Source organism: Salvelinus alpinus, chromosome 27, assembly GCF_045679555.1.
Source record: "Salvelinus alpinus chromosome 27, SLU_Salpinus.1, whole genome shotgun sequence".
Classification (NCBI taxonomy): Eukaryota; Metazoa; Chordata; class Actinopteri; order Salmoniformes; family Salmonidae; genus Salvelinus; species Salvelinus alpinus.
In genome coordinates, this window is record NC_092112.1 from 35,957,860 (window position 1) to 35,979,453 (window position 21,594).

The following is a 21,594-nucleotide window of genomic DNA, read 5'->3' on the forward strand; positions in this document are numbered from 1 at the left end:
GTGTCCTAGCCAACAACACAGCTAACACAATCACTTCAAACTGAGCTGGAAAGACTTCAAACTAGCTGCACTTCGTTTCACTTTTTTTGAATTAAAAAAAAATACATTTAAAAAAAAAATATATCCATAAAATGATGGCAGCTGATTCATAATTTCGATTGGCTGAGAAACGCTGCCTGTCTGTCTCATCCCCCGAAACTGTTAAGTTAATGAAGTGCCTGGTGGGCTGATGAGACAGTGGATTGATCAGTCAGATGGAACAGAGTAAATAGGCATTTTAACTTCATAGGATTTAGCCAGTGGTAATTTGTGGAATAGACACAGGCTGGAATGCGCTTTTAACCAATCAGCATTCAGGATTAGACCAACCAGCTGTATAATGCCTTATAATAAAAATATAGTGCATTACACAACTTTGCTTTAGGCAGTCATAAAAACCACTAGTCATAGAACACAGGAGTGTACTTACAATGTCAGCAATCCTGACCTCAAACAAACACAACCTCCCATTGAGTCAGTGTCTCCAGAGGGAGAGAGCAGAGTTGGTATACCCTTGCATTCTTCCAGTTTGAGATGCAGGGAGGAATCTTCCTTGACTGTCATCTGGTAGGACAGAGAGAGAAAACGCATCACATCTTTCGCTCAACATTTGCACAGCTAGAGAAGAAAGTACATTTCATTTTGACACAAGGAAAAGGTGTTGAGTTGAGCGGATCCTTTTACACATTATTAAAGTCATAAAAACACTATTGGCAACTTCAAATCTTGAGATCAGTTAAGTCTGTCTGAACCCCAAAAGGTACCTTTCTGCTTGGTGAGTGCCTGACAGGTGCAGGAGGGGAGGGAGGTCCACCAGGAATCTTCTTATTGATCCTGGAATAGCAACCTTGACACATCACATCCTAGATGACAAAATAAGCGAGTGTGCTTCTAGCTTTATTTAGGGGATGTGCATGACTCAAGTTATCCTAGCACAGCAGGTTGGCTGTTTAGCAACAAAACCGACGAGTGCACAACTATAGGACAAAACAGACGAGGTTGGCTTAGACGGTTGACAACATGTAAGCTATGTTTTGTCTTCAATGTTTATTCACAAAAACAAATACATTTGCACAATGACCACGTGTCGTCTCTCAAATACATTGTTACAGTTGCTTGTTAGCTAGCCAGCGAATTGTCAGTCAAAACAAGACATGGTATCAAGTACAAGATAAAACTAGCTGAAATGAGCCACCTATGATCCCCACATGGCAGCTTCTTGTCATTGTTGCTAGCTATCTGGCCATCCAGAATCACATAACACACTGCCTTCTGCCCCATTGAAGCGTGCGCATCGTTTCCGTGACGCTGTCAGCTAACCGGTCTATAGCAAGATAGTGAAATAGAAAGTGACAAGCACATACGTTTTAAAGTTTATTCAGTTATGAGTTTAGTCAGCGACGCTGGTGGGAATGTACTTACTTGTCGCGTGGGGGCTCCATGGGGTTTTTCTGCATCTCCACCATACGGATGGCCCTTTGTTTGGCCCTCGAGTTGAAGGCCACGCCCTGCTGGGACAGAGTGTACCTGGGGAAATGCATGCATACATTACAGCACAGTGTGTGGAGGATGTATTTTCTAAGTATGCCCTAGTGCTCCTGATGCTTTCTATACCGCCCATGATGACAGGATTTATATAGCCTAGTCTTATTATCTAGGGCATTCACTCACTGCTGTACAATGTAGAGAAAAACGGGGCAATTCAAGAGGGTGCTACGAAACTGATGTCAAAACATTGTCATTTTAAAATGACATCAAATTCATCTTTAGATTGTTCTATACAATATTATAACCTTAACGTACTTGACAGTGTTGATGAAATAAGAACGTTCATTTGCTGCGACCGTTGCTAGTTTAGACTGCGCCGCTCCTGGTTGCGTCTCTTCCATATATGGTGTTGTGAGGTGGTACCATTTGGAGGCGTTTCCGCTGGTTGGACCAATCAAAATCTACTTGATACCTTGATCATTGTCACCTCCTTGGCTTTCATTGCCTACAACCACGATCAATCTACATTTCTATGGCGATTTAAAGAGAACGACTGAGAAATACTCAATGAAAACCGGAACAGATTGTCTTCGCAGAGGGTGGATACTAAAATTCAGTCTTTTGTCTTTGTACACACACACACACACACACACACACACTACGGATCACAAGTTTTAGAACGCCACCATTTTTCCAGTTGTTATTGAAATTCACAGTTTAATGTCTTAATGTACTCTGCAATTAAAGCATAGAACAAATAAACAACTGGAGACAAAAAAGAATAAACCATGGAATGATTTTGTTTAACATAACCTTTTGCAGACATAACAGCCAAACACACTTGTGGCATTCTTTCTACAATGGAAATCAAATATTGTTGGGAAAGTTCTTCCCAACACTGTTGCAGAAGTTCCCACAAATGTGTTGCACTTGTAGGTTGCTTTGCGTTCACCCTTCTGCCCAGTTCATCTCAAACCAGCTCCATGGGGTTTAAGGCTGGCCATTCCATGATTTGAAGCCTACCGTCTTGTTCTTTTCTTCTAAAGTAGTTCTGACATAGCCTGGAGGTATGTTTTGGGTCATTATCTTGCTGTACGATGAACCCATGCAAAATGCTGTGATAGCCGTTTTGGTTCAGTGTGCCACTCACTCTGTGCAAGTCGCCAACTCTGGATCCAGCAAAAGTGCACCAGACCATCACGCTTCCTCCTCCATGTTTGACAGTTGCTGTCACACACTGAGGAACCATCTTTCGCCTACTTGACGGCGTACAAAAACCCTGCACGATGAACTGAAGATTTCACATTTTGATTCATCAGTCCAAAAGACCTCCTTTAGGTCTTCAGTTGTCCGCTGGCGGTGCTTCATGGCCCAGGCAAGTCTCTTTCTTATTTTGCCATCTTAGCAATGGCTTTCTTACTGCCACTCGACCTCTCAAACCTACAGCTCGAAGTCTTCTCTTCACAGTTGAAACAGACTTGCTTAAGTTGACCAGTGTTAAGCTGTGCTTGAAGCGGTTGTCCTGTGAGCCACCTATCACGCAAGCTGTTGACTCTCAGAATCTTGTCTTCCGATTCTGTTGTGGCTTTGGGTCTGCCTTTTGATGGTGTAGGAAACTGTACTCACTGACACCTTGGCAATTTCTCTAAAGGAAAGACCTACACTTTTAAGGGTTATAATGGTCTGTCTTCCTCTGTTAATTGCTTTTTCCCCTCGCCATTATGATAGCAATATACTACTTCCTGCAGTACAATACTGTCCAAATAATGCTTAAGAGGGTGTAGTAACACAGTCTGTTCCAACACTGCTTTTATACAGACAGAGGGTTTGTAAGTAATCAACAAAAGTTGGGACAGTCGTAGGAACTGTTAGCATCAACTTTCAAGGCTTAATTTACTTCCATTGCTGCAGAACAGCGGTAAGTTGTTAACCCATTACTTGTTTCCTGAAAAAGACCCCTTTTCACATCTCTGGAATCTACATAATCTTTCAGTTTTCGGTAACCTAAACTTTTTTTTAAACCCCTGGCAGTTTACCGCTTACCTTTGTACCATTTCAGGTTATTCACTGGACTTAAACTGCTTAAAATGTAGAAAATAGTAAAAATAAAGAAAAACCCTTGAATGAGTAGCTTCAAATAAAGGTGTAGGTGTATAAAATCAAGCACACAGCCATGCAATCTCCATATACAAACATTAGCAGTAAAATGGCCTTAATAAAGAACTCAGACTTTCAACGTGGCACCGTCATAGTATGCCACCTTTCCAACATGTCAGTTCGTCAAATTTCTGCCTTGCTAGAGCTTCCCCGGTCAAATGTAAGTACTGTTATTGTGAAGTGGAAACTTCTAGGAGCAACAACGGCTCAGCCACAAAGTCGTAAGCCACACAAGTTCACAGAACGGGACTGCCGAGTGCTAAAGCGCGTAAAAATCCTCTGTCCTTGGTTGCAACACTCACTACCGAGTTCCAAACTGCCTCTGGAAGCAACGTCACCACAAGTACTGTTCGTCGGGAGCTTCATGAAATGGATTTCCATGGCCGAGCAGCCGTAGTACACAAGCCTGCTCAATGCCTAGCATCGGCTGGAGTGGTGTGAAGCTCGCCGCCATTGGACTCTGGAGCAGTGGAAACACGTTCTATGGAGTGATGAATCACGCTTCACCATCTGGCAGTGCAACGGACTAATCTGGGTTTGGCGGATGCCAGGAAAGTTTGGTGGAGGAGGAATAATGGTCTGGGGCTGTTTTTCATGGTTCAGGCTAGGCACCTTAGTTCCAGTGAAGGGAAATCTTAACGCTACAGCATACAATGACAATCTAGACCATTCTGTGCTTCCAACTTTGTGGCAACAGTTTGGGGAAGTCCCTTTCCTGTTTCAGCATAACAATGCCCCCATGCACAAAGAGAAATCCATACAGAAATGGTTTGTCGAGATCGGTGTGGAAGAACTTGACTGGCCTGCACAGAGCCCTGACCTCAACCCCATCGAACACCTTTGGGATGAATTGGAACGCCAACTGTGAGCCAGGCCTAATCACCAACATCAGTGCCTGACCTCACTAATACTCTTGTGGAGTTGTCCCTGCAGCAATGTTCCAACATCTAGTGGAAAGCCTTCCCAGATGAGAGGAAGCTGTTATAGCAGAAAAAGGGGGACCAACTCCATATTAATGCCGATGATTTTGGAATGCGACGTTCGACGAGCACATGTCCACATACTTTTGGTCATGTAGTGTAAATATATATTTAGTATTGTATTCAGCGGATTTCATTTAGAAAAAGCCCATATTTTAACTCACGAACCGGCAGTCACTAGTTAGCTTTTCAGTTGACGTTAGTGCTGTTCTGCTGCGGAGCAGTGCCAGAGTTCTATTGAGCATTGACCACTTTTTGATCATGCACGTGATGACATTCCATTCACTCTAAACCTGCTAAATTCAAAGAGTAAATCGTTGGTAACTTTTGGAACCATATAATGTAGAGACATGGGGTTTGGACTATTGTTTTTCTAACAAAATGTTCTATTGAATGGACATATTTGTATAAAGCTTGAATGAATTAAGCATTTTATGGGTGAACACCCTATATTATCTTCCATTTTGAAAAGGGAGAAACTCATAAACAACAGTTGGCATCATCCATCACATTCAAAAACCGTACCTGATGTACTGTGCCGGGGCCCGTTTGTCAGCTGCCCTCACAGGCATAGCTGCAGCTATCTTCTGAGAGACCTGCTTCATCAGAGCATCGCGGGTCTTCTCCGTCAGCTCTTTGACAGCCTCCTCGTCAGGCTTCTGCAACTCTGGGGCATAGTCGCTCAGCACTTCCTTAGGAAGCAGGTCTGAGTACTTACTGAAAATCACCTGCACAGGGAGAACAGAGGAGACAGCTGAATATATAGAAACTGAACTGTACACAGGTCCTCCGTGACAGTAGTTATTCAAATGATGGCTCTCTGTTTAATACAGGATCGTGGCAAGAAACAGCTTTGTTTACTTGGTAACTAGATGACAATAACAAAAACTTAACTATGGTGGGTCACAGCACAGGAAAGAGTCTGGAGACCACTGCTCTATAAAATAAGCATGTGGGCACAGCGATTCATAGGCAATTTCGTCCCCAGCGTCATGGTCCCGTGTGGCTCAGTTGGTAATGCATGACGCTTGCAATGCCAGGGTTGTAGGTTCGATTCCCACGGGGGACCAGTACGAAAAAAGAATGAAAATGTATGCACTCAATACTGTAAGTCGCTCTGCATAAAAGCGTCTGTTAAATGACTAATGTAAATACTGTAAAATAAATCCACATGAAAAGGACCAATGGATTTACTTTAGACTCATATGAGAATGTCTCGTACGTACAACTACATTGTAGATTTAGGCAGACCAGCTGGATATCTATTAATATTCTTACCTTGTCCTTGCCCTGTCCGGCGATGGCGTCGTATTTGATCTTGCCCTCACCGTCCACCTGTACAGCCAGGGCGTTGGAGCGTTTCTTCTTCCTTCCCATCTCCAGAGGGAACTGGGCCACGTGGATCTCAGGGAACGCAATGCCATCTCAAAAGTCCTACAACAAAAGGAAGGTTGTTATCACTGAGAGACTAGTAGTAAGAAGCAATGTGTAGATGTACCCGTTTCCACTGTCCTACAACACAGGGGAGTCCAACACACAAACTGAGAGGAAAAAGCTATATCCCATGATATCGCTTCTCTGAACATTCAGGGCGTCATTTCTAACACAACACCAACAGTAACACAGCTTCATTGAATCCATTAAACTGGGTATGGAGTAAAGCTTAGTACTTCCAGAGAGCGGGGCACCCAGCTCTTCCTGTAGCCGTAGGGAGGGGGTTCTCTGCGGGAGGAGACGAGGGCGGTGGAGTGGAACCTCTGTGCCCGGCCCCTCTCCTCGGACTCCAGCTGGTCCTGGGACAACTGAATCGGCGCCGGTAGGGAGCTGCAGGCAAAAAACAAAATTGTAATTCTTCTTGCACCATTAGCTAGGATTTCCACTTCCGACATCTCGACTGTAAACAAGGCCATCTAACCTTAGGATAACGTAGTTACAGTAGCGTACGTGGGCGGTGCATGTGCTAGCTGCAAATGCTTGTTTTGAAACACAACATAAGCTTTTGTGTTCGCAGTAGTAACGTACAGGTATTAATAAACCTGACCTTGATACAATACCTAGCTAAACACCAAAACAAGAAACTGGTGAAGGAGACCAGCTAAGGTTAGCTTGCTAGCTAAGTGAGTAACTAACTAACGTTAGGGCTAGGCCAGGACTCGTCTCAGGAGTTAGCCATAGCTAGCTATAAGCTAACGAACAAAACATCGATTTCAAAGGAATAATATGGCAGTAAAACCTTAGTAACGTTACATAATCTTAACTTCTTATGGCTGCAGGGGCAGTATTGAGTAGCTTGGATGAAAAGGTGCCCAGAGATGCCCAGAGTAAACTGCCTGCTCCTCAGTCACAATTGCTAATATATGCATATTATTATTAGTATTGGATAGAAAACACTCTGAAGTTTCTAAAACTGTTTGAATGATGTCTGTGAGTATAACAGAACTCATATGGCAGGCAAAAACCTGAGAAAAAAATCCAACCAGGAAGTGGGAAATCTGAGGTTTGTAGGTTTTCAACTCATCGCCTATCGAATACACAGTGGGATATGGGTCAGTTTGCACTTCCTACGGCTTCCACTAGATGTCAACAGTCTGACCATGCGTGTTCACATGAGAGGGAGCTCTGTTCCATCGCACTTCTGAAGACAATGGAATTCTCCAGCTGGAACATTATTGAAGATTTATGTTAAAAACATCCTAAAGATTGATTCAATACATCGTTTGACATGTTTCTACTGACTGTTACGGAACTTTTTGACATTTTGTCTGCTTTTAGTGAACGCGCTTCGTGACTTTGGATTTGTTTACCAAACACGCTAACAAAGTAGCTCTTTGGAAATAAATGATGGACATTACCGAACAAAACGAACATTTCTTGTGGAAGTGGGAGTCCTGGGAGTGCATCTCGACGAAGATCAGCAAAGCTAAGTGAAGATTTATAATGCTATATATGACCTTTGTTGACGCCACAATTTGGCGGGTAACTGTATGGCTTCCTTTTGTGGCTGAACGCTGTTCTCAGATGATTGAATATTGTGCTTTTGCCGTAAAGCTTTTTTGAAATCTGACACAGCTGTTTCATTAAGAACAAGTTTATCTTTAATTCTATGTAAAACATGTATCTTTCATCAAAGTTTATGATGAGTATTTCTGTTATTTGATGTGGCTCTCTGCAATTTCTCAGGATATTTTGGAGGCATTTCTGAACATGGCGCCAATGTAAATTGAGATTTTTGGATATAAACATGAACTTTATCGTAAAAAACATATATGTATTGTGTAACATCAAGTCATATGAGTGTCATCTGATGAAGATCATCAAAGGTTAGTGATTCATTTTATCTCTATTTCTGCTCTTTGTGACTCCTGTCTTTGGCTGGAAAAATGGCTGTTTTTCTGTGATTTTGCGGTGACCTAACATAATCGTTTGTGGTGCTTTCGCTGTAAAGCCTTTTTGAAAACGGACACTGTGGGGGGATTAACAAGAAGTGTATCTTTAAAATGGTGTGAAATACTTGTATGCTTGAGGAATTTTAATTATGAGATTTCTGTTGTTTGAATTTGGCGCCCTGCACTTTCACTGGCTGTTGTCATATCGATCCCGTTAACGGGATTGCAGCCATAAGAAGGTTTAACATGACATTTTATCACTTAAACGTCTGATTGGAATTGTTTTACATTCTGTAAAATAAATCTGGCCTTTCCCCAACACTCACCTCATAAGCGACATTCTTGTTTATTTCACAATGTCTATGGTCTTGCGATGTTGGCTTCGACATTTTTCTGAAAAGGGCGAGGAAGAGGGTCGAAGTGAGAGGTTTCACTCTCAAATCACATTGTATTTGTCACCTGCTTCGTAAACAGCAGGTGTAGACTAACAGTGAAACGCTTACTCAAGGGTCCTTTTCCAACAATGCAGAGTTTAAGATAAAGATAAAATAAGAATACAAATAGTGACACAAGGAATACATATACAGTGAATAAAGAATAACGATAAAGAGTCGTGCCCTCTTCACAACTGTGTGGGTATGGACCATGTTAATTCTTTAGTTATGTGGACACACATGAACTTGAAGCTCTTGACCCGCTTCAGTACAGCCCCATCGATGTGGATGGGGGCGTGCTTGCCCATTAGTTTTCTGTAGTCCACGATCAGCTCCTTTGTCTTGTTGACATTGAGGAAGAGGTTGTTGTTCTTGAACCATACTGCCAGCTCTGTGGCCACTTCCCTCTAGACTGCTTCATCATCGTCGGTGATCAGTCCTACCACCGTTGTGTCGTCAGCAAACTTGATGATGGTGTTGGAGTCGTGCGCGGCCACACAGTCGTGGGTGAACAGAGAGTAAAGAAGGGGACTAAGCACACACCCCTGAGTGGGGTCTTACACACATCGGCTACAGAGAGCAAGATCACACAGTCGTCCGCAACATCTGGTACTCTCATGCATGGTTCAGTGTTGCTTGCCTCGAAGTGAGCATTTAGCTTGTCTGTTAGGCTCACGCCACTGGGCAGCTCGTGGCTGGGTTTCTTTGTAATCCATGACAGTTTGCAAGCCATGCCACATCCATCCTGTCAGAGCCGGCGTAGTAGGGTTCAATCTTAGTCCTGTATTAACGCTTTGCCTGTTTGATGGCTCGCCGGAGGTCATAGCCATCAAACAGCATTGCCAAAATCTATCCAAAATATGTGCTTATTTTGGACCTAAGCTTGCCACCTGCCTTCCCACCTTTGGGACAATGACTCTCGTTGTTAGGGCGGAGACTTGAGCATCTTATACATATACACTTGGATAAAGCCAATTTTGACTTTGTGGCTGTAAAATGTGTAAAATGTTAGTGGAAAATGTTGTATGGGAGAGTAGGGGTGTGTGGAAAGGAGTGGATGTGTCGAAAGGAAAATAGTGGGCTTGTGGAAAGGAGTGGTTGTGTTGAATGCGCTCTGCTATAGATTAGATGGTTTTGATTGAGCTGTTTTTTTCTTTTATGTTGAGCTACCAGAGGATGAGTCTGAGGATGAGTCTGCCAGAGGATGTGTCTGAGACGTATTTCACTGTATATTTTCAGTTATATAGTTATATATTTTATTTTTTATTAAAAGTGCTGATGTAACTCTACCTACATGTACATATTACCTCAATTACCTCGACTAACCGGTGCCCATTGACTCTGTACCGGTACCCCCTGTATATAAAAATGTTATTTTACTGCTGCTGTTTAATTATTTGTTTACTTTTATTTTCTATTTTCTACTTATCTATTTTTTACTCAACACTTTTTCCCCCTTAACTTCTTAAAGCATTGTTGGTTAAGGGCTTGTAAGCAAGCATTTCACAAGTTGATTTGATGATGGCTGCAGTGTTGCTTCTTCATGCGTTTTATGCGGAGGCTTACAATGACTTGGCTACTCTGTAACTTGTCAAGCGGGAGCGAAGGGCACAGTGTTGTTGCCATCCATGCCTTCCCCATTGAGTAGTAGACTGTATGTTTGTATCAAGGTTACATCTACAGTATGGTTATCAATATGGGGTTATTTTTTGGTGTAGGCTGCTATCCTACTTGAAATAAACTCATGGGAGGGAAAAATGCTATTCCACTGCTAATGGCCCAGCAAAGACAATTCAGATGAGGCGCCCCTGCACCAAAGCAGCAAAGCAACTCGCACCAAACATTTAAGACTAGCTAGCACATTAATCTGTGATCACCAAGGATGTCCAAGGTGAAATAGCCATTTTGCTTATGAAATCTATCGATAGGCTATTAGATGTAAAATATATAGGGTGAAGTCAGAAAAAGTGGAACCTCCTTTTTTTAGGCCTAGCTTTCTACATTGTTGTAACTGCCTCAAAATGACCCGAATTAGGCTATTGAGAAGATGGCAGAAAGAGCATCGATGACCCAAAAGATAAATGCTGCCTTGTCTCATTCATCTCCCTGTCACTCATCCTCTATCCTCTGACAGTGTTATTTCTCCAAACCCTGTCAGCTCACATCCATCACAGCATTTCCACATCAGATCAAACTTCATTAGGTGTCCATTCGCCAATAGGAAGACACAATAAAGACCAAAATAGCAATAGCCTAAGTGCCTCTTCAATACTGTTGACCTTTGTGTAGGCCTTTTCTAATACTTCCACTGAATGGAAATCCCTCCTTCAGACTTTCTCCTTTAAGATATGTATTGTATTAATACATAACAGTGGGTCACATCCCATGTGGAAAATATATATAATAATGTATTAACAAGGTTCTTAACCTCTACTTCATCACCATCCCTGATCCGGGAGCATCCTCATCAGTAAAAAAGCTGACTAGCATAGCCTAGCATAGCGCCACAAGTAAATACTAGCATATAAATATCATGAAATCACAAGTCCAATACAGCAAATGAAAGATACACATCTTGTGAATCCAGCCATCATTTCCGATTTTTAAAATGTTTTACAGCGAAAACACAATATGTATTTCTATTAGCTAACCACAATAGCAAAAGACTCAACCGCATATTTTCAAAAAAAATTTACCGCATAGGTAGCTATCACAAAACCGACCAAATAGAGATATAATTAGTCACTAACCAAGAAACAACTCCATCAGATGACAGTCTTATAACATGTTATACAATAAATCTATGTTTTGTTCGAAAATGTGCATATTTGAGGTATAAATCATAGTTTTACATTGCAGCTACAATCACAAATAGCACCGAAGCAGCAAGAATAATTACAGCGAGCAACGTGAAATACCTAAATACTCATCATAAAACATTTATGAAAAATACATGGTGTACAGCAAATGAAAGATAAACATCTTGTGAATCCAGCCAATATTTCAGATTTTTTAAGTGTTTTACAGCGAAAACACAATATAGCATTATATTAGCTTACCACAATAGCCAAACACACAACCGCATTCATTCACCGCAAAGGTAGCGATCGCAAAAAAACAGCAAAAGATATAAAATTAATCACTAACCTTGACCAACTTCATCAGATGACAGTCCTATAACATCAGGTTATACAATACACTTATGTTTTGTTCGAAAATGTGCATATTTTGAGCTGCAAACCGTGGTTATACATTGTGAATATGTAGCATCGATTCACCAGAATCTCCTGAGAAATTTTGGACAGTCACCTAATCTAATCAAAGAACTCATCATAAACTTTACTAAAAAATACATGTTGGACAGCAAATGAAAGATACACTAGTTCTTAATGCAATCGCCGTGTTAGATTTAAAAAAATAACTTTACCATAACAAACAGCTTACGTTATAGCGAGACAGCACCCGCAAAAAGGAAGGAAAATACGACTAAACATTTTCCACAGAAATACGAAATAACATCATAAATGGTTCTTACTTTTGCTGAGCTTCCATCAGAATCTTGTACAAGGAGTCCTTTGTCCAGAATAAATCGTTGTTTGGTCTTCTCCTGTCGAATTAGCAACCTTAGCTAGCCAAGTGGCGCGAAGATGTCCATCTTCACCTAACGCAGAGAACGGAAAACTCCAAAACTCCCGATAAACGTTGAATAATCTGATAAAACTATATTGAAAAAACGATGATATTATCACATGTATCAAATAAAATCAAAGCCGGAGATATTAGCCGTCTATACCGAATGCTTTTCAGAAGCCAATGCTGATGTCCTTCCCGCGCCTTGGTAGACAAAGGAAATAGTGGTCACGTCATTCCAAGAGCTCTTGTTCGACCTCAGATCAAGCTAGACACCCCATTCCACCTCCCACTGGCTGTTGACATCTAGTGGAAGGCGTATGAAGTGCATGTATATCCATAGATTTCAAGCAAATGAATAGGAAGGCCCTGGAACAGAGCCTCGATTTCAGATTTTTCACTTCCTGTCAGGAAGTTTGCTGCAAAATGAGTTCTGTTTTACTCACAGATATAATTCAAACGGTTTTAGAAACTTGAGAGTGTTTTCCATCCAATAGTAATGATAATATGCATATTGTACAATCTAGAATAGAGTACGAGGCAGGTTAATTTGGGCACGATTTTTTACAAAGTGAAAACAGCGCTCCCATATTGACAAGAAGTTTTTAAGTGTTCTATCTGGAACTTGTAAGTGATACACATGGCAGCAAATACACTTACACGATTCATTGAAGATTCTTGTAATATCCAACTTATATGTTGCATGTATTGTATAAAAAACATACAAGAGACATGTAAACTAATCCTTCTAAAGTTTCAAATACCATATCTATGTAGGAAAATGACCTCAATCATGTATTCAAATGTGTTTTACCACATACATGTACTGTATATGTTAACACATACAGTGCCTTCGGAAATTATTCAGACCCCTTGACTTTTTCCAAATTTTGTTATGTTCCAGCCTTATTCTAAAATGGATTAAATATAACAATTTCCTCAGAAAAATACATACAATACCACATAATAACAAAGGAAAAATTGGTTTTTGGAAATGTTTGCAAATTTGTTAAAAACAAAAAATAGAAACACCTTATTTACATAAGTATTCATACCCTTTGCTATGAGACTCTAAATTCAGCTCAGGTGCAACCTGTTTCCATTGATCATCCTTGAGATGTTTCTTCAACTTGTTTGGAGTCATTGATAAAGGTCTAGGAATTCAATTGATTGGACATGATTTGGAAAGGCTCAAATAATTTTTGGAAAGGCTTGATCCATTTTTGAATAAGGCTGTAACGTAACAACATTTGGAAAAAGTCAAGAGGTCTGAATACTTTTCGAATGCACTGTACATGCTTCACTGTTTTTCCTCTTCCTAGACCTGTTGGGGAAGGAGAAAAATGCAACATTGGACAAATAAAACAGGAGTTAAGTGAGTGAAAAATGAAAATGGTTGCAAATGCCAGAGCCCACGTGTGTCTGCGAGCAGGAGTTCTGACATACTGTAGAGAGCTTTCAATTTTGTGCAGGAATGGGATGTACATATAGTTTATTTATCAATTCAATTGATTGGACATGATTTGGAAAGGCTCAAATAATTTTTGGAAAGGCTTGATCCATTTTTGAATAAGGCTGTAACGTAACAACATTTGGAAAAAGTCAAGAGGTCTGAATACTTTTCGAATGCACTGTACATGCTTCACTGTTTTTCCTCTTCCTAGACCTGTTGGGGAAGGAGAAAAATGCAACATTGGACAAATAAAACAGGAGTTAAGTGAGTGAAAAATGAAAATGGTTGCAAATGCCAGAGCCCACGTGTGTCTGCGAGCAGGAGTTCTGACATACTGTAGAGAGCTTTCAATTTTGTGCAGGAATGGGATGTACATATAGTTTATTTATCATCCTATCATAATGGATCGGTCCCCAAACCTATTTTTTAATACTATATCTCTTGACACATTGATGAAAATAATCATGGCCTCTATACCTTCAAGCTGCATAGTTGGACCCTATTCCAACTAAACTCCTGAAAGAGCTGCTTCCTGTGCTTGGCCCTCCTATGTTGAACATAATAAACGGCTCTCTATCCACCGGATGTGTACCAAACTCACTTAATGTGGCAGTAATATAGCCTCTCTTGAAAAAGCCAAACCTTGACCCAGAAAATATAAAAAACGATTGGCCTATATCGAATCTCCCATTCCTCTAAAAAAAAATGAAAAAGCTGTTACGCAGCAACTCACTGCCTTCCTGAAGACAAACAATGTATATTAAATGCTTCAGTCTGGTTTTAGACCCCATCATAGAACTGGTAAATGACCATTTAATGGCGTCAGACCGAGGCTCTGCATCTGTCCTCGTGCTCCTAGACCTTAGTGCTGCTTTTGATATCATCGATCACCACATTCTATTGGAGAGACTGGAAACCCAAATTGGTCTACACGGACAAGTTCTGCCCTGGTTAAGATCTTATCTGTCGGAAAGATATCTGTTTATCTCTGTAGATGGTTTGTCCTTTGACAAATCAACTGTACATTTTGGTGTTCCTCAAGGCTCTGTTTTAGGACCACTATTGTTTTCACTATATATTTTACCTCTTGGTGATGTAATTCGGAAACATAATGTTAACTTTCACTGCTATGCGGATGACACACAGCTGTACATTTCGATGAAACATGGTGAAGCCCCAAAATTGCCCTCCCTGGAAGCCTGTGTTTCAGACATAAGGAAGTGGATGACGGCAAATGTTCTACTTTTAAACTCGGACAAAACAGTGATGCTAGTTTTAGGTCCCAAGAAACAAAGAGATCTTCTGTTGAATCTGACAATTAATCATAATGGTTGTACAATCGTCTCAAATAAAACTGTGTAGGACCTCGCCGTTACTCTGGACCCTGATCTCTCTTTTGACGAACATATCAAGACTATTTCAAGGACTACGTAACATTGTAAAAATTTGAAACTTTCTGTCCAAAAATGATGCAGAAAAATATATCCATGCTTTTGTCACTTCTAGGTTAGACTACTGCAATGCTCTACTTTCATGCTACCTGGATAAAGCACTAAATAAGTTCAGTTCGTGCTAAACACGGCTGCTAGAATCTTGAGTAGAACCAACATTTTTATCATATTACTCCAGTGCTCGGCCTGGCAGGTTCCCCTCTCTCCACTGGGATTCTCTGCCTCAAACCCTATTACAGGGGCTGAGTCACTGGCTTACTGGTGCTCTTCCATGCCGTCCCTAGGAGGGGTGTGTCACTTGAGTCACTGACGTGATCTTCCTGTCGGTTGGCACCCCCTCTTGGGTTCGTGCCGTGGGGGAGATCTTTGTGGGCTATACTCGGCCTTGTCTCAGGATAGTAAGTTGGTGGATGAAGATATCTCTCTAGTGGTGTGGGGGCTGTGCTTTGGCAAAGTGAGTGTGGTTATATCCTGCCTGTTTGGCCCTGTCCGGGGGTATCGTCGGACAGGGCCACAGTGTCTCCTGACCCCTCCTGTCTCAGCCTCCTGTCTCCAGTATTTATGCTGCAATAGTTTATGTGTCGAGGGGCTAGGGTCAGTCTGTTATATCTGGAGTATTTCTCCTGTCTTATCCAGTGTCCTGTGTGAATTTAAGTATGCTCTCTCGCTCTCTCTCTCTCTCTCTCTCTTTCTGGGGACCGAGCCCTAGGACCATGCCTCAGGACGACCTGGCCTGATGACTCCTTGCTGTCCCCAGTCCACCTGGTCGTGCTGCTGCTCCAGTTTCAACTGTTCTGCCTGCGGCTATGGAACCCTGACCTGTTCACCGGATGTGCTACCTTGTCCCAGGCCTGCTGTTTTCAACTCTCTAGAGACAGCAGGAGCGGTAGAGATACTCTGAATGACCGGCTATGAAAAGCCAACTGACATTTACTCCTGAGGTACTGACCTGTTGCACCCTCTACAACCACTGTGATTATTATTATCTGACCCTGCTGGTCATCTATGAACATTTGAACATCTTGACATGTTCTGTTATAATCTCCACCCGGCAGAGCCAGAAGAGGACTGGCCACCCCTCATAGCCTGGTTCCTCTCTAGGTTTTTTCCTAGGTTCCGGCCTTTCTAGGGAGTTTTTCCTAGCCACCGTGCTTCTACATCTGCATTGCTTGCTGTTGGGGGTTTTAGGCTGCGTTTCTATACAGCACTTTGTGACATCAGGTGATGTAAGAAGAGCTTTATAAATACATTTGATTGATTGATTGATTGATATACCCTAGACACCCACCTGAGCAACCCACACACTAAGGAGAAATCCTTATCTGTTTTATAGGCCTACTGCAAGTAGCATAGCAGCACCGCCCCCTCACACTCGGACAATCAGAGAGCAAATTATTGAGGCCCTGGTGGCACAAAATAATCAAAAGGTCTGACAGAGATGCTTGGGAAAATTGTAAAAATGAGGGACCAGAGTGTGTTTCAGGGGAAAGGGGTGTATCTGAGCTCCATCAGCTAGGACTTGACATTGGTTAATTAAATCTCCCCATTCTTGCTCAATTTTGCATGCTTTCTCAAACAGCTACAACTTTATATGCATTCGCACATCAAGTCCTCTCTTGAGTTGGACTCCGGGATGGAATAACTGTTGAACATCTGAGCTTGTGGTTGTTTGTGGTGAAGTGTGGGGAGTGTATGTATCCCACATCTGTTGCTATGGGGTAATGATTTTAGGGACAATATAGGATGAATCACAATAATTGTTTGCCAAAATAATAATTACTTACCAAAAATGTCCGTTTTGAAATGCTAATTCTGGTTATAGGTAACAATCCTTCATATGAACTGCCTACATTATTACTCATATGATTCGTTAATTGTGGAAATATATTAAGATATGCATGTTTTTTTAATATATCTATATATACACTACCGTTCAAAAGTTTGGGGTCACTTAGAAATGCCCTTGTTTTTGAAAGAAAACCAAATTGTTGGTCCATTAAAATCAAATTGATCAGAAATACAGTGGAGACATTGTTAATGTTGTAAATGACTATTGTAGCTGGAAACGGCTGACTTTAATGGAATATCAACATAGGCATACAGAGGCCCATTATCAGCAACCATCACTCCTGTGTTCCAATGGCATGTTGTGTTAGCTAATCCAAGTTTATAATTTTAAAAGGCTAATTGATCATTAGAAAACTCTTGCAATTATGTTAGCACAGCTGAAAATGGTTGTTCTGATTAAAGAAGCAATAAAACTGGCCTTCTTTAGACTAGTTGAGTATCTGGAGCATCAACATTTGTGGGTTTGATTACAGGCTTAAAATGAAACAAAGAACTTTCTTCTGAATCTTGGCAGTCTTTTCTTGTTCTGCGAAATGAAGGCTATTCCATGCGAGAAACTGAAGATCTCGTTCAACGCTGTGTACTACTCCCTTCACAGATCAGCGCAAACTGTCTCTAACCAGAATATAAAGAGGAGTGGGAGGCCCTGGTGCACAACTGTAGATGTATAGTGTACTCTCCATGCGTTGTGTTTTAAAATAATAAATCACTTCGGCCAGTGGTCCCAGTTGAGCATAATTTATTTCTGTGATTAAATGGGAAACAGCACGTTAGTTGTGCAGGACTTAACAGTGATGATGGCTGTCGATGGCAAAATCCCTCGCATCACATTTTCATACTGGGCGAACAAAATACAAAAATACAATACAAAATATAACATGTGTAAATACCTGTGATTAAATGGGAAACAGCACGTTAGTTGTGCAGGACTTAACAGTGATGATGGCTGTCGATGGCAAAATCTGTAGCATGAAGACAACTGTGTTTGCCGTGGCTTATGTGACCATGACATCGGTGTATGCAAGCTAACACAATTATTTACAGCAATCATATGCCAAAGCACATCCCAGAAAGCCCCTCAATCCCTAACAGGTACCATATAACCACACATGTATAAAATCAGTAACGTACAGCAAATTTGTACACATTGTAAAATAGAAAATAGAAAACAGTATTCAGAACGTGACCTACCCCTCGCATCACATTTTCATACTGGGAAGACCTGACGTTCGCGATCTCCCCCTATCTGCAAGCGGGGCCAATCACAACACCCCTTATTGTCATCAGAGTTGAACTAACCAATAAGAATGCTTGAACATCAAATACACATTTCTTTAGAGGCAAGTGGAAACATAACCAACCCTGTTACATTCTCCCCTGCTGAATTACACTTGCATACTACAAAGAAACTAAATGAGGTATGCAATACCTTGCAATACATATGTCACCAAATATTCCAGTGCAAAGACTATTCTCTAAAGAGAATTAGGGGAATTCAAAGACCCCGTAGGAAAACATGCCTGTTACATGTTCAGTACACTCAGTGACAATAAGAACCTCAGACAGAAAAAAAAAACCTTGGCCTACATGACCCCTGACCCATTACCTCTATAGGGTCTCTTGAAAGTTAAAAGTAAAAAAAAAAAAATGTGGCTATAGACTTGACTAACATCAAGGCAGTGACCCGTTCCTGTAGGTTCATGCTCTACAACATTCGCAGAGTACGACCCTGCCTCACGCAGGAAGCGGCGCAGGTCCTAATCCAGGCACTTGTCATCTCCCGTCTGGATTACTGCAACTCGCTGTTGGCTGGGCTCCCTGCCTGTGCCATTAAACCCCTACAACTCATCCAGAACGCCGCAGCCCGTCTGGTGTTCAACTTTCCCAAGTTCTCTCACGTCACCCCGCTCCTCCGCTCTCTCCACTGGCTTCCAGTTGAAGCTCGCATCCGCTACAAGACCATGGTGCTTGCCTACGGAGCTGTGAGGGGAACGGCACCTCCGTACCTTCAGGCTCTGATCAGGCCCTACACCCAAACAAGGGCACTGCGTTCATCCACCTCTGGCCTGCTCGCCTCCCTACCTCTGAGGAAGTACAGTTCCCGCTCAGCCCAGTCAAAACTGTTCGCTGCTCTGGCACCCCAATGGTGGAACAAACTCCCTCACGACGCCAGGTCAGCGGAGTCAATCACCACCTTCCGGAGACACCTGAAACCCCACCTCTTTAAGGAATACCTAGGATAGGATAAAGTAATCCTTCTAACCCCCCCCCCTTAAAAGAGTTAGATGCACTATTGTAAAGTGGTTGTTCCACTGGATATCATAAGGTGAATGCACCAATTTGTAAGTCGCTCTGGATAAGAGCGTCTGCTAAATGACTTAAATGTAATGTAAATGTAAAGAAGTACTCTACGTTCTCCATTGGCTTTTTCTGTTGGGTCTTTTTGTAAGTCGCTCTGGATAAGAGCGTCTGCTAAATGACTTAAATGTAAATGTAAATGTAACTGAGCAAGAGAACAAGTACATTGAGTGTCTAGTTTGAGAAACAGACGTCTCACAAGTCCTCAACTGGCAGCTTCAAATTTAATCAAAGCCTATTGGATGACAACTTGTTTTTAACCAAGACAGAAGAATTCATAACTTATTTTTCAGACATAACATAGGTACAGCTGATCCCCTTATTGTATGGGACACTTTTAAATGTGCCTTTCGAGGCCATGCAATCCAATACTCATCTTTAAAACAAAAGCAATTTATGTCAAAAGAGTTCATATTATCAAAGGAAATAGAGAGACTAACAGTACATAACGATAGGGCTGGATGCATACCAGTTGAGGTACACCAAACCTTTTTTGATGTACTCAGAGGACCGTTATTATGTTTTGACTACTCCTATAAAAATGGTATATTATTAGATACTCAACAAGGTGGTCTGATTTATATCATGACACTAGGTGAGACCCAAATGCAGACACAGGAGGTAGATGGTTGGAGTTTAAGATGTTTAATAATTCCAAAGGGAATAGGGAAGAGAATGGTCGTGGACAGGCAAAAGGTCATAACCAGATCAGAGTCCAGGAGGTACAGAGTGGCAGGCAGGCTGGAGGTCAGGGCAGGAAGAATGGTCAGGCAGAGTCCAGAACAGGCAAGGGTCAAAACTGTGAGGACTAGAAAAGGAGAAAAGGCAAGGCAGGAAAAACAGGAAAAGACACTGGTAGGCTTGGACATACAAGACAAACTGGCACAGAGAGACAGGAAACACAGGGATAAATACACTGGGGAAAACAAGCGACACCTGGAGGGGGTGGAGACAATAACGAGGACAGGTGAAACAGATCAGGGTGTGACAGATTTAATTATTACTGAAACAGGACCCAAGGGGTAAATATAAAGATCCAGTCCATTTTAAAAAATGGAGACCCCTTACACTTCAGTGTTGTGACGCAAACCTATAATGCATAGCGCAAATAATTAAAAAGGGATTGTCAGATATTATTCATCCTAATCAGACAGTTTTTTTTTAAATGGATGGAGATAATATAAATGGATGGAGATAATATAATACAAGTCCTGGAAACAATAGAACACTATAACAAATCTGGGAAACCAGGCCTGGTATTCATGGCTGACTTTGAAAATGCTTTTGATTAAGTACGACTGGAATTTCTACATAAATGCCTGGAATATTTCAACGTTGGAGAATCTCTTTATTTAAAGTTATGTATAGTAACCTGTCATGACTCTCCTGTGAAGATCCAAAGGATCAGGTTACAGTGGGTCAGCTCTACAGCGCCATCTCTCTCCCGCAGAGGGGAAGAGGGGTGAAGTTGTCTGTTTTATGACGGTCGTAAATACCTGAAGGAGCTCTCTCTCCCACACAATGAAAGGGAAGTAAAACATCCCTTTGTTACAACAGAGAGAGATTTTGTAGTACTGTGACATCAAAAGGTTGAATAATGAAACAATATTTCTGTAATCCAAACAGTTGGAATGGTCCGTGGGTACTTAAAGAACAATCCTGTCGAATTTGTTACTAATTTGTGATGTGACTAAGGACAGTATAACAACATAACTGTATCTCTGAATGTGTATATTTCCCAGCTGTCAGGTTCACATCCAAATGTTGGGGAACTTTAATGATTAAATATGAAACTATTTGTGAGAAGATGAAATGTGATAGCCTTCTAAATGAAAGAATTGTTTTTCATATAAAGTCTTTACCAGTCAGTGACCACACCCACATGAGCACAGACATTATGTTGGCATCATGGAACGCCCCCTTTTTCCAGAGTGTGTAAAAGGACCCGTGACGAAATTTACATTAGACCAGCAGGACCGACAGCGTGAGCTGGAAGGTACGAAATGTTTAGACACTCTGAAACTTTCAATAGAGAAGAAGAAGAAGAAGAAAATCTCTATAAACCAGACAGCGTGAAGCGGTGGCTACATGGCTGAGAAATGGTTTAAAACTAGAGACCAAGCAGGCGGACGGTGTGAGCCGGACGTCATGAATGGTTAGACTCTACAAGACCAGTACACGGACAGCGTGAGCTGAAAGGTACAAAATGGTTAGAAACTCTGAAACTTTCTCGAGTGAAGAAGATGAAGACTACACAGGAACATTCAGTCTGCAGCTGTTTAAGTACTTTAGTCGACCGAGAACCACCGGGTGGTACTCTGAAAGATCCATTCTAAAGACAATTTCCCTATCAAACGACCATTGGTATGT

General features: G+C 41.5%; 1 pseudogene; it reads right to left on the reverse strand.

The window, feature by feature from the left end:
- Positions 1 to 21,594, reverse strand: part of LOC139555873 (SNW domain-containing protein 1-like) — a 32,656-nt pseudogene that overhangs the window by 6,065 nt on the left and 4,997 nt on the right.